Source organism: Cervus canadensis, chromosome 1 (assembly GCF_019320065.1).
Source record: "Cervus canadensis isolate Bull #8, Minnesota chromosome 1, ASM1932006v1, whole genome shotgun sequence".
In the NCBI taxonomy this organism is placed as follows: Eukaryota; Metazoa; Chordata; class Mammalia; order Artiodactyla; family Cervidae; genus Cervus; species Cervus canadensis.
The window spans coordinates 68,623,348-68,644,855 of record NC_057386.1 but is presented as its reverse complement, the minus strand read 5'-3'; the positions used below and the strand labels follow the sequence as shown (position 1 = coordinate 68,644,855).

Below are 21,508 nucleotides of genomic sequence, written 5' to 3'. Positions count from 1 at the left end.
TTGCAATTTACATATGTGACATCACATCCTCTATTATATAACTTCAGATACAAAGCCTAATATCATTGAAGTTTGTGTTGGAAAAAAATCCTCCCTTGCTCTTTATTTCAGCTTTAGCAGAGCAACCCCTTAGATCTCTGATCCAAATCTCACTTCATCCAACAGCTGACACTGGGGGGAGAAAAAAAAACCAAAAATGCATGGAGTTGTTTAAGCCATGAAATGATAAGCAACACCCCCCCCCCCCAATGAATATATTTTGAAATGTATTAGATCTCCTTTAGATCTTTATTTACTGGTAGGAAAGTAAAGCCCGTTAAGTAGCATATAATTTAATTGTATTCAATAATTTTAAAAAGTTAAAGGCTAAGCATTTGGACATAGATAACTTCATTAATAAGCCTAGTCATGCTGGCACTTTTTTTTTTTTCTTTCAAAAAAGCTAAGTTTTTTTTCCCCCTGTCTCTTACCAGCTGTTAGGAAGAGTTGAGAAAGACAGAGAGAGTCAGAGAGAGAAAGGCGGGGCTAGGGCGGGCGGTGTTGCAGAGAAAAGATGAATAGGGGAATAATATAAAATAGAATTTCTTCTTTGTTTATTGAAAAACACACACGTTACAGTTTATAAACATTGCAAGCAAATAAGAAATTGTGGACCAGAAGAGAAATACAAAACATATCAGAGTTTGTTAATACCCAAAATAGACCCAATTCAAGTTTCTGGACTACTTGGAATATTTTTATTAGCTTTGTTTACTCATTAATTTCCATATTTGTTTACCTAACTATTCATCTGTCTACCTTAATTTCATTTGCAGTCATTTTAAACAGAAAACACACAAACCTCATCCATCTCGATGACCAGATTTTGAGCTGACAGAGCACCAAACAGAACATGCATCACAATTAGTGTGCAACATTATTAGAGGCAAATCAGATTGCACTGTGCCTACACTGATGTTCTAAATTTAGAAATAATGTACAGTGGTTGAAAAGGGGAGGGGGACTCAGAGCCGTGTATTTTAATAAAAATAAAGATATTTGCAATTCCTTCTCTCCTCTTTTTCTTGGTTTAGTGCAGGAAATTCATCACCTTTAAATAACTGTGCTAATCTTACATAAATAACTGCCTGGTTTGTGAGCTCATTAGAATTATGCATCCGGCTGCTTTTCTGATATTATGGGCAATAACAACCACAGAAAAGTGAAACAATACAGTGGGTCAGGGGGTGGGAAAGAAGAGTCTCTGCTGAACTTGATGAAAAACTCATTTAGAATTTCTCATTAGGACTTCACAGGAGCAGTTAGCTTTTCAGTAGTCGGCGCTGTATTTTTAGTAGCATTTAACAGCTGTCAGTAACAACTAAGACAACATTTTGATCAACACTTTAAGAAAAAAAATTCTAACAAAGATGTTTGCAAAGAAACAAAATGCTTCAAGATTTAAATGTTTGGCTCTGAAAACCAAACCAAAAAAGATGCTTTCTTGTGACGTAAAATGTTAATGCCTCAACGGCAGGCAGAAAGGTATCTACTTAAAATGAAGCCGAGTGGATTTTTAAGGTTTAATTTTCTGATGCTTAGGTACGTATAATAAAGATGATTTTAGGCTTGAAAGGTGTGTTCAGAGTCAGAAACAGAAACCTCAGTATAAGAGAATGTGCAGTGGATCTTGTCATGTATTTGCAAGTAGGTCAAGAATAGCCATGTGGGCACCTGAAATGAATAAAATCTTGTCCCCAACATTTGAGTTTATAAAGGGAGGTTATCACATGTCAGATATATGACACTGGAAATAGCAGATAGAAAAAAATGTAAGAGGCTTCATGACAGATGTCATCTTTATTTCTAAAGATAGAGGTAAATTTGCTGTGGGTAATGTATTACAAAGCAAACTAAAACCAAGCTCTGCAAGTGTCAGATTTCCCTTTCACCTGCAGTCTCCCGAAACTGAGTGGTTTCTGTTCTAAGGGAAGTCATGGTACATTATTAAAGCAGCCTACTGAATCATCCTATCCAGAGGTCATCTGCTCATTTCGAGGACCTAATCCATGTTTTGAGTTTGTCCCAACTAAGGCAGCTGAGTATTTCCACTTCATCTAGCTGGCACGGTGGGGAATGAAGGCATTCTTAGATCAAATGATATTTTTATTATATTGTGTTGTTTTTTTTTCCTAATCCTTGTAGGGGTACCAGTTCACTCTTCCTTGCTTGGTAGGACTTTTTTTCAACAAAACATGCAGTCATCATAAAAACTGAAGTAGATACCGTTTCTACTTGCCCTGCACAAACCCCTGCCAGATGCAAATCTTTCAGTGTTGATCGTTTTTCACAGAGCATGACATGGTTTTCCTAGTGCATACGTTTTGGACACTAAATAACCATGTGCAGAAATGAAACATGTATCAACATCTTTTATATGGAAGGTACAGGTCACATCAGTTATTAATATTTAAACCACAATCTATTTTGAAGTGCTTAGTGCTAATTATAGCTAGACTTTAACATTTTATCAAAGTATTTGGAAATTTAAGCTAGTTCATCACTTTAAAAAAAAAAAAAAGCTTTTTAATGACCTTCACTATAAATGTGGTAGAACCATGTCCTCTTAGTCAAACTGTGTAGACTTACAATGCCACTTTTGCCAGTACAGATTGCTAGCTTATATAAAGGATCAAGTAAGCACCTAAGTAAAGTCTTGGGATTCTTCTAATACATTTATATATGTAACTTTTATGTTGTTTTGATTTTTAAGAAGTACATATTTTCAGAATAATTATCTATCTCAAAAAAATCCAGGAAAATTATTTTTATAACTACATCAATATATGCTACTACTCCATTCTTTTATAAATTACATGGCTTTATTTCTAATTTGAATATATGAACTGAAGTTTTGTTGAAAATAAAATTTTTTTTAATTACCTTTATTTGTAAACAAATATTGTTGTAATTCAATAAAAACTGCCAAGGAACAAACTGTAAGATCATATACACATATCTTTTATCTGTTTTATGTTACTTCCATGGTATCATGTGATTATACTCCTAGAATACAACTAATAGTATGTTAATAAACAAACTAGGGATCCAGTAGGGAAGTCAAGATTATTAATCACAACCATTTCTCACCTTCAGTGAGAAATTAAAGCAAACACTAACTTCTACAGATAATTCAAAAAGCCCAAGGTAAAAGCAAGAGCTCTGAGGCTCAATCTCCTTGAATGAAAAGTCTAATCAGTGACTTTCAGCCTGGAGCTGTATTTCATTACCCCTTTTCACAGATACAGCAAATCAAACAGTACAGTAAAATCCACTTGCATGGCTTTGAATGCTGGCTCCATCGCTTACTAACCGTATGACTCAGGGCAAATTACTTAGTCTTTCTAAATTTAGTTTCCTCATTTGTAACAAGAGACAACTGATACCATAAGTGGATATGAACTTAACACAGCACCTGGACGTGGCAAGTGCTCCCCAAAAGTGTTAAATGTGTACCTCCAGAGTTTTGTCATAGAAAACTCAAAGTTGATTCTTCTGAGGATTCAAGGTCTTTCTTACACTACAAAGGGGTTTTGAGGTCCCTCAAGAATCAGAGCTTTAACCTGAGGTCTTCAAGGGCTTCAGACTTCTAAGAATTCTCTTGGCTAGAACAGTGATTCTCAAGTTTTATCGTGCATCTGAATCACTGCGAGAGTCTGTTAAAAGTTTACTAGGCCCCATGTTTAGAGTTTCCTGTTCAGTAGGTATGGGGTGGAACCTGAGAATTTCTTATTTCTAACAAGTTCCCGGGTAGATGCTGCTGGTGCTGCTCTAGGAACTACTCTTTGAGAACCAGATATGGTGCTAGTGGTAAAGAACCCACCTGCCAATGCAGGGGACGTAAGAGATGCAGGTTTGATCCCTGGTGAGGCAGATGCCCTGGAGGAGGGCATAGCTACCCACTCCAGCATTCTTGCCTAGAGAATCCCATGGACAGAGAAGCCTGGAGGGCTATGATCCATAGATCCATAGGGTCACAAAGAGTCAGACAAGAGGGAAACAATTAAGCCTGTTGCACACACACCCTAGAGTATGGAAAAGAAGCGATTGCCCCCAGGCTGCTTACTTTGCAAGGTTACCTTACTGCTGGATGCAGCTGATGGTGGGGGCAGGGAGGGGAGGGGGGTGGGCCCGAGGGAGAGATGTGAAGCAGGAAGTAGGAGACTAAAGAAAGGAAGTGTCAGTTATTGTTGAAAGGGGCAGGGGTGGGTCTTCACAGTCCTGCGATCATTGGAATTCAGAGGCTGGCTAGCTGTTGCTGAGGGAGAACTCTATCTCCACAGCCTTTGGACTATATGTTGATCTATCATGACCTATTTTTTTTCTTTCTTTTTTAATTGGGATATAGTTGCTTTACAATGTTGTGTTGGTTTCTGATGTGCAATGAAGTGAATCAACTCTATGTCTATATGAATCCCCACCCTTCTGGACCACCCTCCCACCACACCCCCATCCCACCCTCTAGGTCATCACAGGGCACTGGGCTGAGCCCCCACCCCCCTCCCCCCCACCGCCGTGCCCTGTAGCAGCCTCCTGATAGCTATCTGTTTTACACCTGGTAATGTGTTATGTGTCCTTCCCAATCTCTCATTTCATCCCACACCCCCTTTGCCCCCCAAGTCCATGTCTGTTCTTTACATCTGCCTCTCTATTCCTGCCCTGAAAATGGGTTCACTTCTACCATTTTTCTAGATTCAACATACTTGCATTGATACGTGATATTTGTTTTTCTCTTTCTGACTTACTTCACTCTATATGACAGACTCTAGGTCTAGCCACATCTCTACAAATGACCAAGATTCATTTTCTTTTATTGCTGAGTGATGTTCCATTGTATGTATGTACCACATCTTCTTTATCCATTATTCTGTCGATGGACATTTAGGTTGCTTCCATGGTTTGGCTATCGTAAATAGTGCTACAGTGATTTTTCATGACCTCTAAATTCTTCCTCTGAATAAGTATTTGGGAAGTACTTTACCACTTTCAGGCTCTTAAAGTACCTATTAGTTTACTATTGTATTATCTGAAGGCACTAACTTTAGTTATCTGGGAGTGCGGGGGTGGGGGTCGGGGAGTCAGAATTGGCAAAGCACATTCCTTCAATTACCTTTGCACATAGCATGCCATGGTCAAGTTCAGGTCAGCTTTCTCCTTCTATTCTGAGTGTGTCATGAAGATGAACCCCTGACTCTTGTGTTACATTTGAACTGATGCTTTTTCTTTTTTTCAGGTTTCATCAGATCAGAAGGGAACATTAGTTTAATCAGATGTGATAAGCTTTTGACAAAGTCATAGTGGTTGTTCCTAGTTTTGAACCAACAATTATGTGAGGAGATTGTCTATATTTTTGTCAGAGTCCAGGCTTCCTGGGCTTCCCTGGTGGTTCAAATGATAGAGAATCTTCCCAAAATGTAGGAAGACCAGGGTTCAATCCCTGGGTCAGGAAGTTCCCATGGAGAAGAGAATGGCTACCCACTCTATTATTCTTGCCTGGAGAATCCCATAGACAGAGGAGGCTGGCAGGCTATAGTTCACGGGGTTACAAATAGTCGGACATGACTGAGCGACTAATACTTGGCTTGCCAGTCTTCTTGTTTACTTCTATAACAGTTTCATTGCTTTATTAAGAAATGATGTCAACATTGTATGATTTAATTTCCTTAAGAAGAGGTGGCAAGAATACACCGAAAAACTATACAAAAAAGATCTTCATGACCCAGATAATCATGATGGTATGATCACTCACCTAGGGTCAGACATCCTGGAGTGTGAAGTCAAGTGGGCCTTAGGAAGCATCAGTATGAACAAAGCTAGTGGAGGTGATGGAATTCCAGTTGAGCTATTTCAAATCCTAAAAGATGATGCTGTGAAAGTGCTGCACTCAATATGCCAGCAAATATGGAAAACTCAGCAGTGGCCACAGGACTGGAAAAGGTCAGTTTTCATTTCAATCCCAAATAAAGGCAATGCCAAAGAATGTTCAAGCCACTGCACAATTGCACTCATCTCACACGCTAGCTAAGTAATGCTCAAAATTCTCCAAGCCAGGTTTCAACAATATGTGAACCGTGAACTTCCAGATGTTCAAAATGGATTTAAAAAAGGCAGAGGAATCAGAGATCAAATTGCAAACATCCATTGGATCATTGAAAAAGTGAGAAAATTCCAGAAAAACACCTGACTACGCCAAAGCCTTTGACTGTGTGGATCACAACAAACTGTGGAAAACTCTTCAAGAGATGAGAATACCAGACCACCTGATGTGCCTCCTGAGAAATCTGTATGCAGGTCAAGAAACAATAGTTAGTACTCGACATAGAACAACAGACTGGTTCCAAATCAGGAAAGGAGTACATCAAGGAAGTATGTTATCACCCTATTTATTTAATGTATATGCAGAGTACATCATGTGAAATGCCAGGCTGGATGAAGCACAAGCTGGAATCAAGATTGCTGGGAGAAATATCAATAACCTCAGATATGCAGATGACACCACCCCTATGGCAGAAAGTGAAGAAGAACTAAAGAGCCTTTTGATGAAAGTGAAAGAGGAGAGTGAAAAAGTTGGCTTAAAACTCAACATTCAGAAAACTAACATCATGGCATCCAGTCCCATCAGTTCAGTTCAGTTCAGTTCAGTCCCTCAGTCGTGTCCAACTCTTTGTGACCCCATGAATCGCAGCACGCCAGGCCTCCCTGTCCATCACAAACTCCCGGAGTTTACTCAAACACATGTCCGTCGAGTTGGTGATGCCATGCAACCATCTCATCCTCTGTTGTCCCCTTCTCCTCCTGCCTCCCAGCATCAGGGTCTTTTCCAATGAGTCAACTCTTCTCATGAGGTGGCCAGAGTATTGGAGTTTCAGCTTCAGCATCAGTCCTTCCAATGAACACCTGGGACTGATCTCCTTTAGGATGGACTGGTTGGATCTCCTTGCAGTCCAAGGGACTCTCAAGAGTCTTCTCCAACACCACAGTTCAAAAGCATCAGTTCTTGGGTGCTAAATTTTCTTTACAGTCCAACGCTCTCATCCATACATGACTACTAGAAAAACCACAGCTTTGACTAGACAGACCTGTGTCGGCAAAGTAATGTCTCTGCTTTTTAATATGCTGTCTAGGTTTGTCATAACTTTCCTTCCAAGGAGTAAGTGTCTTTTAATTTCATTGCTGCAGTCACCATCTGCAGTGATTTTGGAGCCCCCCAAAATAAAGTCTGACACTGTTTCTCCATCTATTTCCCATGAAGTGATGGGACCAGTTGTCATGATCTTAGTTTTCTGAATGTTGAGCTTTAAGCCAACTTTTTCACTCTCCTCTTTCACTTTCATCAAGAGGCTTTTTAATTCCTCTTCACTTTCTGCCATAAGGGTGGTGTCATCTGCATATCTGAGGTTATTGATATTTCTCCCGGCAATCTTGATTCCAGCTTGTGCTTCTTCCAGCCCAGTGTTTCTCATGATGTACTCTGCATATAAGTTAAATAAGCAAGGTGACAATATACAGCCTTGTTGTACTCCTTTTCCTATTTGGAACCAGTCTGTTGGTTTCTTGTCCAGTTCTAACTGTTGCTTCCTGACCTGATACAGGTTTCTCAAGAGGCAGGTCAGGTGGTCTGGTAGCCCATTCTGTTTTCACAATTTTCCACAGTTTATTTGTGATCCACACAGTCAGAGGCTTTGGCATAGTCAATAAAGCAGAAATAGATGTTTTTCTGGAACTCTTGCTTTTTGATGATCCAGCAGATGTTGGCAATTTGATCTCTGGCTCCTCTGCCTTTTCTAAAACCAGCTTGAACATCTGGAAGTTCACGGTTCACGTATTGCTGAAGCCTGGCTTGGAGAATTTTGAGCATTACTTTACTAGCGTGTGAGATGAGTGCAACTGTGCGGTAGTTTGAGCATTCTCTACATGGCAAATAGACAGGGAAACAATGGAAACAGTGACAGACTTTATTTTTGGGGGCTCCAAAATCACTGAAGATGGTGGTTGCAGCCATGAAATTAAAAGACACTTACTCCTTGCAAGAAAAGCTATGACAAACCTAGACAGCATATTAAAAAGCAGAGACATTACTTTGCCAACAAAGGTCTGTCTAGTCAAAGCTGTGGTTTTTCTAGTAGTCATGTATGGATGAGAGTGTTGGACTGTAAAGAAAATTTAGCACCCAAGAACTGATGCTTTTGAACTGTGGTGTTGGAGAAGACTCTTGAGAGTCCCTTGGACTGCAAGGAGATCCAACCAGTCCATCCTAAAGGAGATCAGTCCTGGGTATTCACTGGAAGGACTGATACTGAAGCTGCAACTCCAATACTTTGGCTGCCTGATGAGAAGAGCTGACTCATTTGAAAAGACTCTGATCCTGGGAAAGATCAAAGGCAGGAGAAGGGGACGACAGATGATGAGATGGTTGGATGGCATCACCAACTCGACGGACATGAGTTTGAGTAAACTCTGGGAGTTAGTGATGTACAGGGAAACCTGGCTTGCTGCAGTCCATGGGGTTGCAAAGAGTCGGATGTGACTGAATGACTGAACTGAACTGAAGAAGTTGAAAAATGTAATTCAATCAAGAGAGATAAAACCCCTGAATTTAGACAGATGAATTTGAAGAATAATCAAGGAAAGCTGACAGAAAGATAATAAAACTGCATTCCTACTGCTAAGTCACTTCAGTCGTGTCCTACTCTTCGCGACCCCATGGACTGCAGCCTACCAGGCTCCTCCGTCCATGGGATTTTCCAGGCAAGAGTACTGGAGTGGGGAAACTGCATTCCTAGTGTCAGTTAAATTGAACTTGATCTTGGGTGAGCAAGATTGTAAAAGAAAGAGTGGAATATAGTCCTTGTGAGGAAATTTGTTGTTATATTCGGTTGGCCAAATATAGGGTGGTTGGCCATCTTACAGAAAATCCAGAACAAACTTTTTAACCAATCCAGTACTTCACAATAGACCTTGATTGGAGCATTACTTTATCCATAGGTTGTGAAAACAGTTCAGAAAGAAGGACAAACATCATTAAAAATTCTACAAACTAAGAGATACATGAAAAAATAGATTTCCTTAACCTGGTAAACATTGACCTCATACAAAAGTCAGGTAGACCATTAGGTTCATTTTATTTTTTGCTACTGTGAAAATTACTTAGAGTATTTTACTGCTTCTTTAATATTGTTATATTAATACTTAATTATAGTATTATAAATCATAACATATTTCATAAGCTTACAAATGTTTCATAAAATATTTCATGTACACCAAAAATGACAACAGGCTTCAATGTAGCCACCACTCTCCTTGAGGTGGGAACATTTTGTCATATTTCCTGCAGAAGTATAAAATATTGCATGAGTGTGATACATTCCTATTTCTTGATAGGGGTTATTGTTGAAGGGGAGGGGAGACAAGAATATAGGGGTTGTCTCTTATCAACTGGGAGTAGTACTTCCATTGTTAGAAGTCCCTGACTGATGCATTTTCAGACACAGATCTTAATGAGAGGGAATGAGTTCTTAATATTTCCAAGCAACATCTAAAGAGGGGCTGGTAGATAATCCCAGTCCCAACTCATGGTTTTCACTGAGGGCAGAGATTTAAAATTTAGAACTTCCATTTTGAGTTTATTTTTGTGTATGGTGTTAGAAAGTGTTCTAGTTTCATTCTTTTACAAGTGGTTGACCAGCTTTCCCAGCACCACTTGTTAAAGAGGTTGTCTTTTTTCCATTGTATATCCTTGCCTCCTTTGTCAAAGATAAGGTGTCCATAAGTTCATGGATTTATCTCTGGGCTTTCTATTCTGTTCCATTGATCTATATTTCTGTCTTTGTGCCAGTACCATACTGTCTTGATGACTGTGGCTTTGTAGTAGAGTCTGAAGTCAGGCAGGTTGATTCCTCCAGTTCCATTCTTCTTTCTCAAGATTACTTTGGCTATTCGAGGTTTTTTGTATTTCCATACAAATTGTGAAATTATTTGGTCTAGTTCTGTGAAAAATACCGTTGGTAGCTTGATAAGGATTGCATTGAATCTATAGATTGCTTTGGGTAGAATAGCCATTTTGACAATATTGATTCTTCCAATCCATGAACACGGTATGCTTCTCCATCTGTTTGTGTCCTCTTTGATTTCTTTCATCAGTGTTTTATAGTTTTCTATGTATGTATAGGTCTTTTGTTTCTTTAGGTAGATATACTCCTAAGTATCTTATTCTTTTTGTTGCAATGGTGAATGGTATTGTTTCCTTAATTTCTCTTTCTGTTTTTTCATTGTTAGTATATAGGAATGCAAGGGATTTTTGTGTGTTAATTTTATATCCTGCAACTTTACTATATTCATTGATTAGCTCTAGTAATTTTCTGGAAGCGTCTTTAGGGTTTTCTATGTAGAGGATCATGTCATCTAACACCATACACAAAAATAAACTCAAAATGGATTAAAGATCTAAATGTAAGACCAGAAACTATAAAACTCCTAGAGGAGAACAGAGGCAAAACACTCTCCGACATAAACCACAGCAAGATCCTCTATGACCCACCTCCCAGAATATTGGAAATAAAAGCAAAACTAAACAAATGGGACCTAATGAAACTTAAAAGCTTTTGCACTACAAAGGAAACTATAAGTAATGTGAAAAGACAGCCATCAGATTGGGAGAAAATAATAAGAAATGAAGAAACAGACAAAGGATTAATCTCAAAAATACAAGCAACTCCTGCAGCTCAATTCCAGAAAAATAAATGACCCAATCAAAAAATGGGCCAAAGAACTAAACAGACATTTCTCCAAAGAAGACATACAGATGGCTAACAAACACATGAAAAGATGCTCAACATCACTCATTATTAGAGAAATGCAAATCAAAACCACAATGAGGTACCATTACACGCCAGTCAGAATGGCTGCTATCCAAAAGTCTACAAGCAATAAATGCTGGAGAGGGTGGTGGAAAAAGGGAACCCTCTTAACAACCGTTGGTGGGAATGCACTAGTAACAGCAACTAGGAAAACAGTGGTGGAGATTCCTTAAAAAACTGAAATATGAACTGGCCATATGACCCGCAATCCACTTCTGGGCATACAACACTGAGGAAACCAGATCTGAAAGACACGTGCACCCAATGTTCATTCGCAGCACTGTTTATAATAGCCAGACATGGAAGCAACCTAGATGCCCATCAGCAGATGAATGGATAAGGAAGCTGTGGTACATATACACCATGGAATATTACTCAGCCATTAAAAAGAATTCATTTGAATCAGTCCTAATGAGATGGATGAAACTGGAGCCCATTATACAGAGTGAAGTAAGCCAGAAAGATAAAGAACATTACAGCATACTAACACATATATACGGAATTTAGAAAGATGGTAACGATAACCCTATATGCAAAACAGAAAAAGAGACACAGAAATACAGAACAGACTTTTGAACTCTGTGGGAGAAGGTGAAGGTGGGATGTTTCAAAAGAACAGCATGTATACTATCTATGGTGAAACAGATCACCAGCCCAGGTGGGATGCATGAGACAAGTGCTCGGGCCTGGTGCACTGGGAAGACCCAGAGGAATCGGGTGGAGAGGGAGGTGGGAGGGGGGATCGGGATGGGGAATACGTGTAAATCTATGGCTGATTCATATCAATGTATGACAAAACCCACTGGAAAAATAAATAAATAAATAAAAGGGAAAAAAAATAAAATAAAATTTAGAACTTCCCTGGTGGCCCTGTGGTTTTAAGAATCTGCCATTGTGGGGTACACAGATTCGACCCCTACTCTGGGAAGCTTCCACATGCCAGAAGGCAACCAAGCCTGTGGGCCACAGTTACTGAGACCACACACCCTAGGGTCTGTGCTCTGCAACAAGAGAAACCCCTGCAATAAAAAGTTCAAGCACCACGACTAGAGCAGGACTGCACACAGCACAGCCAAAAAATAAATGAAATAATAAAAGTCAAACTATTCTCTCAGAGATTCTCAAGAATGAAGATGACTTCAGCACCATGAGAACAGCCCATCTAGGAAAATACAGATCCTTGCAAAGGAGTAATTCAAGTCCAGTTCATTTCAATAGTATTGCTTTTTGGGTCACTTTCCAATCATATTTCTTCCTAGCCCAAGTAATTCTAATAGCCTCAGTGAAATTCAGGGCTGATATAAAAATCATTGCATGCTGATCTTAAGTCATTCCCAGAACTTTTCTGATTAGTTCTATTGGCCCATGCACTAAGTATTTTGACTCAAATCCTAGAGACAAGGGTTCAGTCCAATTTGGACAGGTATCTTAGTCTGCTGGGGCTCCGATAACAAAATACTATAGAGTGGGTAGTTTATAAATAGCATAAATTTACATTTCACAATTCTGGAAGTAGATGTCCAAGATCAGGATGCAATATGGTTGAGTGAGGACTCTCTTCTGAAGAACAGACTTTTTTACGTGTGTGTGTGTGTGTGTGTGTGTGTGTGTGTGTGGGTGTGTGTGGGTGTGTGTAGTTAATGAACAATGTTGTGTTAGTTTCAGGTATACTGCAAAGTGATTCAGTTGTACATATACATGTATCTATTCTTTCTCAAATTCTTTCTCCATTTAGGTTATTACAGAATATTGAGCGGAATATTCTCATTTGCTCAATAGTCTCAGTTGGGGATTATCATCATATTTGGGGATGAAGGTTTCAACACATGAATCTAGGGGGTTCATATGTTGTATCATCATATTTGGGGATTAAGGTTTCAACATATGAATCTAAGGGAGACAGGATATTTCAGATCCTAATGAAAGGGCTTAAGAATCTGGTGTTTAGCCATTATCTGGCTCACTTCATTTGTCCTTTGACAAATGACAAGGAAGGGAACCCCGTGTCCCTTGATGCTCCCCAATTCTGCAGAGTGTTGTCCTTATCTATATGGTGGAGTCTGTGTCATTAGAATCATATCCACAGTTTTATGTTAAAAAACAAACATTTTGGGGGGCTTCTCTGGTGGCTCAGTGATGAAAATCCACCTGCCAATGCAGGAGACATGGGTTTGGTGCCTGATTCAGGAGGATCCCACATGCCACAGAGCAACTTAGCCCATGTACCACAGCTACTGAACCTGTGCTCTAGAGCCTGGGGGCCACAGCTACTGAAGCCCGTGTGCCCCAGAGCCCTTGCTCTGCAGTGAGAGAAGCCACCACAGTAAGAAGCCAGCAACTAGAGAGTATCCCCCACTTGCCACGGCTAGATGTTTACATCTTGATACCAGAGCAATTTTCAAGAAGGTTAAGTGGTTATGTTCCCTGCTAAAACTGGAGTTCTACTAAAAGGAGGAAGGGGTAAATAAATACAGGGGATAATTAACAGTCTTTGTTAAGAGACAACCAGTTCCAATGAGCAGAGTAGAAAATGCGAGCTAAGTCTCTTCAGTCATGTCTGATTCTTTGCAGCTCTATGGACTGTAGGCCACCAGGCTCCTCTGTCCATGGGGTTCTCCAGGCAAGAATACTGAAGTGGGTTGCCATGCCCTCCTCCAGTGGACCTTCCCCACCCAAGGGTCAGGTCTCTTAAGTCTCCTGCATTGGGAGGCGCATTCTTTACCACTAGTACCACTTGGAAAGCCCAAGTAGAAAATGGGACAGGGCTTTAACTGTGTCATAAAGACCTAAGGTTATGGTTAAGGAGGGGTGCAAGAAATGTTCGATGGGGTCAGGGGGTGGGATGTAGATGCTGTGATCACCTTTTATACCCTCAAAATAAAGGTGGGGGGCATCTTTTGCAATAAACCAAGATAGCAGAACCAGGTAACTAAATAATCTAGTGAAGATAGGCTCATCTTTCACTGAGTCCCATGGTAAGTTTGCAGAACCACCTTGATCCAATTAATGATTATTTTTTTAGAGTGGGAAGAAATGTATCCAGTATAAATCAATCTCCCAAAAAGCATTGAAGTATAACAAGAATTTCACCTATATAATATAAATCAGCAGTTTGAAATGCAAATTATACTATTCCATGGAAAACCAGAAATGCTCAGATTTTAACCTGTGCCTGACACAGAGAGAGAGCGAGAGCATGCTAGCATGTGGCCCTTGGTGTGTATGTTAGCACAGGGGCAATCTGCAGGAGATCACAATCTCCTGTAGCCTGCCTGCCAGAACACTACGGAACAAGGTGAAGGGTAGGCCTGATGTTCAGTTGGTCGATACCAGGACAGCTGGGCTCTTCTCACCAGCCTGGTTCCTTCTGATTGGCTGGTATCCACTGATCAGTGTGACTATACAGGTCATTGCGGTACTGTGCTCTGTTGCTCAAAGAACTCTTTGCAACCCTATGGACTATAACCCACCAGACTCCTCTATCTGTAGGCTTTTTCAGGCAAGAACACTGGAGTGGCTGCCGTTTCCACCTCTCGGAGCTCTTCCCCACCCAGGGGTCAAAACCAATCTCCTGCATTGCAGGCAGATTCTTTACCTGCTTAGCCATCAGGAAAGTCCATACAGGTCATTAAATATTATCAATGTTACCCCTGCTTTCAGGGGCTATTCAACATTTTCTTGAAAGATGTTCAGATCACATAGGGCCAAGGAAGAAGGAGTGTTTAAAAAAAAAAAAATCAGTAGTGTTTCTTCTCCAGTCTGCAGTAATTCTGCATTCGAAATAGATAAAATGGAGAAAGAAAAAGATAACACCCAGATCAATTTGTCAACTTCTCTTTATGTATGAAGGGTCTGCAGAAAGCATATATTTTGCCATTTTGGTTCATTTGCTATTCTGAATTTACTGGCCTTCTCAGAATTTTGATGAAAACTTTCTGATTTCCTATACATTCCAAATGCCATATATCTACTCTGCTTACAGATTACAAAATATTGAGACAGATTACAAAGGAAGCTGTGAACTTTCTACTCTGGAGGAATTTAGAAGTAGGATTTCCTCTGAGCTGGAATAGCAAAGGCAGAGGTCTGTAAGTGGGATGATGGAATAGGGTTATCTATTGGTTTGTGTAGCCTTTTAAATAAATAGTTACTTTGCAAAGAGGAAATGAGATCAGGAAAAAGAAACTCCCAATATAGCCTGATGAATCAGTGGGTGATAAAGTACATTGGAACTTCAACATCCAGCCTTTTATGTTTTCTTCGGAAAAGTTGCCCCTCAGTCAGAAACCAGGTATCACATAAAAGAGGATATCCAGCAGTGTTTGTCTTTAAGAGTGGCAATAAAGAACAAAGGTTAAAAGCATAGACCCTGGACCCAGACTTAGCCTGGGTTTGAATCCTAGCTCTGCCTCCAACTAGCTGTGGGATTATGGGTAAATTACATAAACTCTGGACTTCAGTTTCATCATCTATAAAATAATACAACTTACCTTATATGGTTGTTATGGGGATTAATAGCCTAACTCTTGCTTATAGTAAACGATGAATGTTAGCTATGATATTTTTACATCCCCTTAATCCTAAACCATATACACCCACTCACTCTTCTACCCATATTCTTTAGCACTCTCCAAGCTTGGCTTCTGACCTTATTTGATCACTTCTTTTTTGCTGTTTTCCTTACTGGGCTATTTGATATTCAGGACTGACTGCTTGACTTCCTCCCGTTAACATCCAGGAAGATTTTCTTCTAATATGTCAAGCTTTGCATCGAAAAACATGTTACTCTTGTGACCCGTAACCTAGTGACCATGTCAGAACTTTGACCTTCCCATAAAATTCAGTGGGTGTTTTTGCTACTTGAAGAAATAAATTCCCTTAAATGGTGTGGAAGTGACAGGGCTATGAGTTTGCCAAGTTCAATTTCATTTGTCTCTTTCCAAGTGGACAGAAAGGCTACACAGCCCAGCCTCCCTTGCACTTAGGTTGTGTCCATATGCCTGGGTCTGCATCCTAGTGTTTGGTGGAAGTGATCTACTCACTGGTTATAAAACTCATGAAGGATTGTCTCAACTCTCACTTCCCTTTCTGTTAACGCCTGGGAGGCCGCAAGTCTGGGATGGCAACATCTCAGAATGGAAGGAGACTTAGATCTCTGAATCATCTTGTGGAAGAAAGCTACCAAGGAGAGTTGCCAAACTGCATTGGACTGTGATGTAACTGATAAATACATCTTTATTTTGTGTACTTCATGAGATTTTGGTACATTGCCCTGATTAACTCAGATGGTACTGAATAAGAATATTTGTACAGAATATTAGCCTATAGTGAATAGTATTATAGTAAGTTTGAAGGTGTTTGTACCCTAATGGTTCCTATATTCAAGATTACTGAATTCATCATGGAATTTGGTTAGCTAGCTGAGCAGAATGTTGTAGAGAAAAGAATATGGATGGGAATCCCACTGAAAGTGTTAGTCGCTCAGTCATGTCTGACTCTTTGCAACCCCATGGACTGTAGCCTGCCAGGCTCCTAGGTCCATGGAATTTTCCAGGCAAGAATCCTGGAGTGAGTTGCCATTCCCTTCTCCAGGGTGGCTTCCCATCACAGAGGTTGAACCCAGATTTCCTGCATTGCCGACAGATTCTTTATGGTCTGAGCCACCAGGGAATTCCACTGAACCAGATTCAAATTCTGTCTCAAATACTTATTACCTTGACTTTAATCTGTTCTTTCATTGGAATCCAAATGATTCTTTCTTTCTAGTAGCATTATGGGTAAATAAATTAAACCCTATTAGGGAATTGTCTTTCAATCCCTTTTCAGTATTCCAATATTTCCAATCCAGTGTTAAGTTTCTGTGATTCTCCATTCTGAACTGATTTTCATAAATTTGACTTTACAGGAGCAACAAAAGGGGTAACAATTAGGTCCAGACAAAGTCTCTATACATTTAAGTGAAAGTGAAAGTCGCTCAGTCATGTCCAACTCCTTGAGACTGTGTAGTCCATGGAATTCTCCAGGCCAGAATGCTGGAGTGGGTAGCCTTTCCCTTCTCCAGGGGATCTTCCCGACCCAGGAACTGAACCTGGCTCTCCTGCATTGCAGGCAGATTCTTTACCAACTGAGCTATCAGGGAAGCCCATCTATATCCTTAATGTGTGCACAAATAAAAGAAAAGCACTATAATTTTTGTGTGTGTTGAAAATAGCGCTTAGCAGAGAACAATTTCCCCTTTATTTAGTGCACTATTCAGAAAGTTCCCAAGTCAGAGAATGCCTGTGCCATGTGCCATAGCACAATTTTGAAAATACTGTATTTAATTAAAATGGGAATTTCTGAAAATGATTACTATAGAATTTATAGTAATTCCAAACCTCAAACAGCATTTTTGACCCATGCAATATTTATAAGTTAATTTTCCTTTTCCCTAGTCTCATCTTAACAACTGGAAAAATATTCTCTAATTCAAATTATTGAGGGTGGACCACTGGTAGAACATACACCAGTAAAGGCAGAGATAACTAGTAACCACTTGTTTTATAACCTGTTTTCACACAAAGCCACTTGCACACATAATATAAACAGACTTCAAAGGTACACCCACAAGAGCTGCCGTTGTTCCTTGCTGTTTAATAATTTTAAAACTGTTTAGAATTTATGGCATATACTTGGCAGTTTTTTAATTAAAAAAACAAGCTAACACATAACTTATTAAGTTATGTTAAAAGACAAGTATGGCAAAATTTCACCTTAGACACCATAGACAAGCGAGTTAACAATTCAACAGGCATTATTACATTGGAAGTTTACAGAATTTTGAACCCACATTGCGCAGTAATGTCTTTAAAAAATCAATATTGCAACAAACTAAGCTCTTTGTGGTGCAGCTTGCCTTTTATAAAATTAGTAAGCTTTTCCTTTCAATTATCAAATAGATGGCCCTGTAAATGGATAGACAAGGCATTGCTCTTTCAGACTTCTTTGCCTTTCTCATCTTAGCTCACAATTTCTTTCCTCTTTATTCTCATCATGTTGTTGCTGCTGTTCAATCGCTAAGCAGTGTCTGACTCTTTTCAACCCCATGGACTGCAGCACGCCGGGTCCTCTGTCCTCTGCAGTCTCCCGGAGTTTGCTCAAATTCATGTGCACTGAGTTGGTGATACTACCTAACCATCTCATCCTCCCACCCTTTAACGTCCCTCAAATCTCTACCCTAAGATCTCTACTTCCTCACCACCACTCTCCTAACAGGTAGTTACATTTTTACATAGAATTTGGTGCTAAAGCCAATGATCAAGGTGGAAAATTATACCTCAACAATTTCTTAATTCACTTGGAAAGTACAACATATACGGCCCTTTTAATGTGCATTCAAAGCTACTATAGCATCCAACTCAGCCAGTTTTTCCTCCAGCGTCGGAACAGATTGCTGTTTTCTCAGCTAAACACCTGATGAAGGAGTTGGCTTGCATTTAGGGGCCATGTTGTATGAAAAAAAAATGTATCTTTAAACACTTGAATCACACTCAGTATGGTGAGCTGCTCATACTATGAGAGCGATTCAGGAACGGAGACCAACTGAAGGAACATCAGATTCACATCTCCCTTCCTGCGCGCCTCTGGGGCATATGCTCTAGTGGAACGTGGGACAGAATCACCCACACTATTTACATTCTTCTCTTTCTCTCTTTTTCTTTCTGGCAGAGAAAGTCGAGTTGAGTATGGATGAGAACTTTATACGTATTAAGGAAAAATTCTATTCAAAACCACAACTTTTTCTGAGAAGGGCAGCTCACCTTAAAAATTTCAGGGTATCTGTTGTTCTTTAGTGTTGTAGTGAGAATTGGGGGCTCTTTCATTAAAAGAAGGGGACCGTCTCATGAGCGGTGTTCATTCAAAGATGGGGGAGACTTGGAGTCTGGGATATGGAGGCTGGAGAGAACTGATTTGCTCTGTGTGGTGGTTTTCCAACCTCGGCTCTATGAACACTTTTGGATCAGATAGTTCTCTGCTGTGGGGGGTTTTCCCACACAATATAGGAGTATGGCCGTATTTAGCAGCGTGGCCATCCTCAACCCACTAGGGGCCTCTAGTAACCACCCCCTCCACCAAGAAGTGAAAACCAAAAATGTCTCCAGACATTGCTGAGGAGCAAAGCCACCCTTGACTGAGAAATGTTACTCCATATAGTAAAATGGGAAGGGTTTGAAATCTTGCGGCAAGAAGTGAACAGGAAAACATGGGCAGTCAGGGGTGGGGATGGGAGCAGCCTTCTAGATAGTCCATTCTGGACACTCTAAAAGGTGAAACAGCCTCTGAAAAATTCTTAGCTGTCAGATGGCTGAAGGCTTTTAAAAATCAGACATGTCTAAAATCTCCTTCGAATCTGTTTTCTGTTACAGGAACGCAACACTCCTCTGTTTCCCCAAACCTTCAGTAAGATGGGTTGTGAGCAGCAACGCCACGTGAGGGCAGTTGGCTTGGAGCCCTCAAAGGAAAACTGAGTTCCGCAGCTGGGCTGATGCAGCGTGGTGGAACAGGGCCAGCTCATGTGGAAATGTTACTTGATTCAGAGGAAAAGGCACAAGGTAAGTGTATTCACCTGGATTGTGCAAGAATCTCTGGACTTCCGCAAGGAGCAAATGGTTGCTTTGGGCCTCTGTCACGTGGATCTGAAGTGCAAGGACTTCTCTGTGGCACCATTGCTGACACTCTGGAGGTTTATGATCTGTGGGTTCCATATACTACACGGAGGCACCGCCCGCTCTGGCAAAGGCTGGTGTGAGGTGTTCATCTCCTTTCCTGTGATTTCCTTTCTCAGAGGATTAGGATTAGACTCCAGGGCCATTCAAAATGGAAGGTGATCACGTCTCATCACGAGGATGGTCTTTACCTTGTTCTGTAAATCTGCCCCAGGACACTTCTAATTTCTCTTCTCCCTCATCCTCAAAGTGTCAGTCTGTTTGGCCTCACCATGGTACCCGCTCCTCTATTAACCTACCATGACATCCCATGCATTTTTTTCAAATTTAAAATTTTTTGATGTGGACCATTTTTAAAGTCTTTATTGAATTTGTGGTAACATTGCTTCTGTTTAATGCTTTGGTTTTTAGGCCAAGAGTCATGTGAGATCTTAGCTTCCCAACCAGGGTTAGAACCGGTACCCCTTTCATTGGAAGGTGAGGTCTTAACCACTGGAGAATCGGGGAAGTCCCACCATATATTTTTTCCTGAACAAGTTTCAGTGTAGCTCTTTGTCACCTTCCCAAGGCTATTTCACTATGTAGGTGTGGGTTGGGAAGTGTTCCCCTCTTTGTGGTCCTCTCTTCTTTCAGGATCAAGTCCATCCTGTCAGATATAAACTATTTTCACCAGATATTCTGCTCTTTATCACCTCTATGCTCTTCTAGTCTCAAGCAGCTCCTCCCTATAGAAAGCCTTTTATTGTCATGTTTTTAGGTCTTAATTTGATCTACTGCATTCTACTTTAAAATATCAGTCCAACAATACTATTTCTTATAGTATGAAGCTCTGAACTCATAGAAGTTTATCTATACCTCTTTAGCGGCATTTCTTATTTTCTACCCACAGTTATTTCTATATATATATATATATCTTTATAAAGATATATGATATCTTTATTCCTAGACTAAGAGCTCCTTGAAAACAGCAACTATGTCTTAATAGTTGGTTCATAACCACTGTTAAGTAATTGATTTTATTTTTTCCCTTTCCGCCCCCTCACCCAAATTTAAGGTGGCTTAGAAGGGTTCCCTGGTGGCTCAGATGGTAAAGCGTCTGTCTGCAATGCAGGAGACCTGGGTTCGATCCCCAGGTTGGGAAGATCCCCTGGAGAAGGAAATGGCAACCCACTCCAGTACTCTTGCCTAGAAAACTCCATGGATGGAGGACCCTAGTGGGCTACAGTCCATGGGGTCACAAAGAGTCAGACACGACTGAGCGACTTCACTTTCTTTCACTTCCACTTTCTAGAAGGACACAAAATACTGGCTAATGACTTAAATTAGAAGAAAATGAGAAAAAATAAGAGAGGTTTAATAAAAAATTAAGAATAGTAGGTTATAAATCAATGCTGGATTAAAAAAATCAATTTTCTTTATGTAAGACTTGCCAGTGAGTTCAACCTTAGACACAAACTGCATTTGCTTCTTCACTCAAAACTCTCCCAGTGGTAATATCCATGCCTCATGTTGCATCTTTACTCCCTATTCCCCCACCTCTGCCTGCCAGCCACATCTGGCCATGCTTCGTTATGTGCTTCATTAGAAACTGCCATCTTCTTCCACAAGCTAACCTTCCTGACCGCAGGGCTGGTTCTAGGCATGGGTAATTATTTCAAGCCAAGCCAAATAGAATCCTTTGCTTGGTTTCTGGAGCTGGAACAAGAGGTAAGAGTCTTTTCTCCATGGATGGGAAGACAGGAATTTGCTGAATCACCACAATCCCTGGGTAGAGAAAGCTGATTTTCAAGAGAAGAAATTAAAGTCAACCTCCAGAAAGAAGAGAGGACCACAAAGTTTCCTTCAGCGCCTGCCTTCCAAAAAGCATTTGTTAGAGTGTCTTCTGATTTTTATTGGAAAGAGGCCAAA

At 40.3% G+C, this 21,508-nt stretch overlaps 1 non-coding gene across 1 annotated transcript; it reads left to right on the top strand.

Annotated features, from left to right (window-relative positions):
* The first annotated feature begins 20,669 nt into the window (after positions 1–20,669).
* Positions 20,670–20,741, top strand: TRNAC-GCA. Its single transcript has one exon. It is a non-coding gene; the product is annotated as a tRNA-Cys (tRNA).
* The last annotated feature ends 767 nt before the right edge of the window (positions 20,742–21,508 follow it).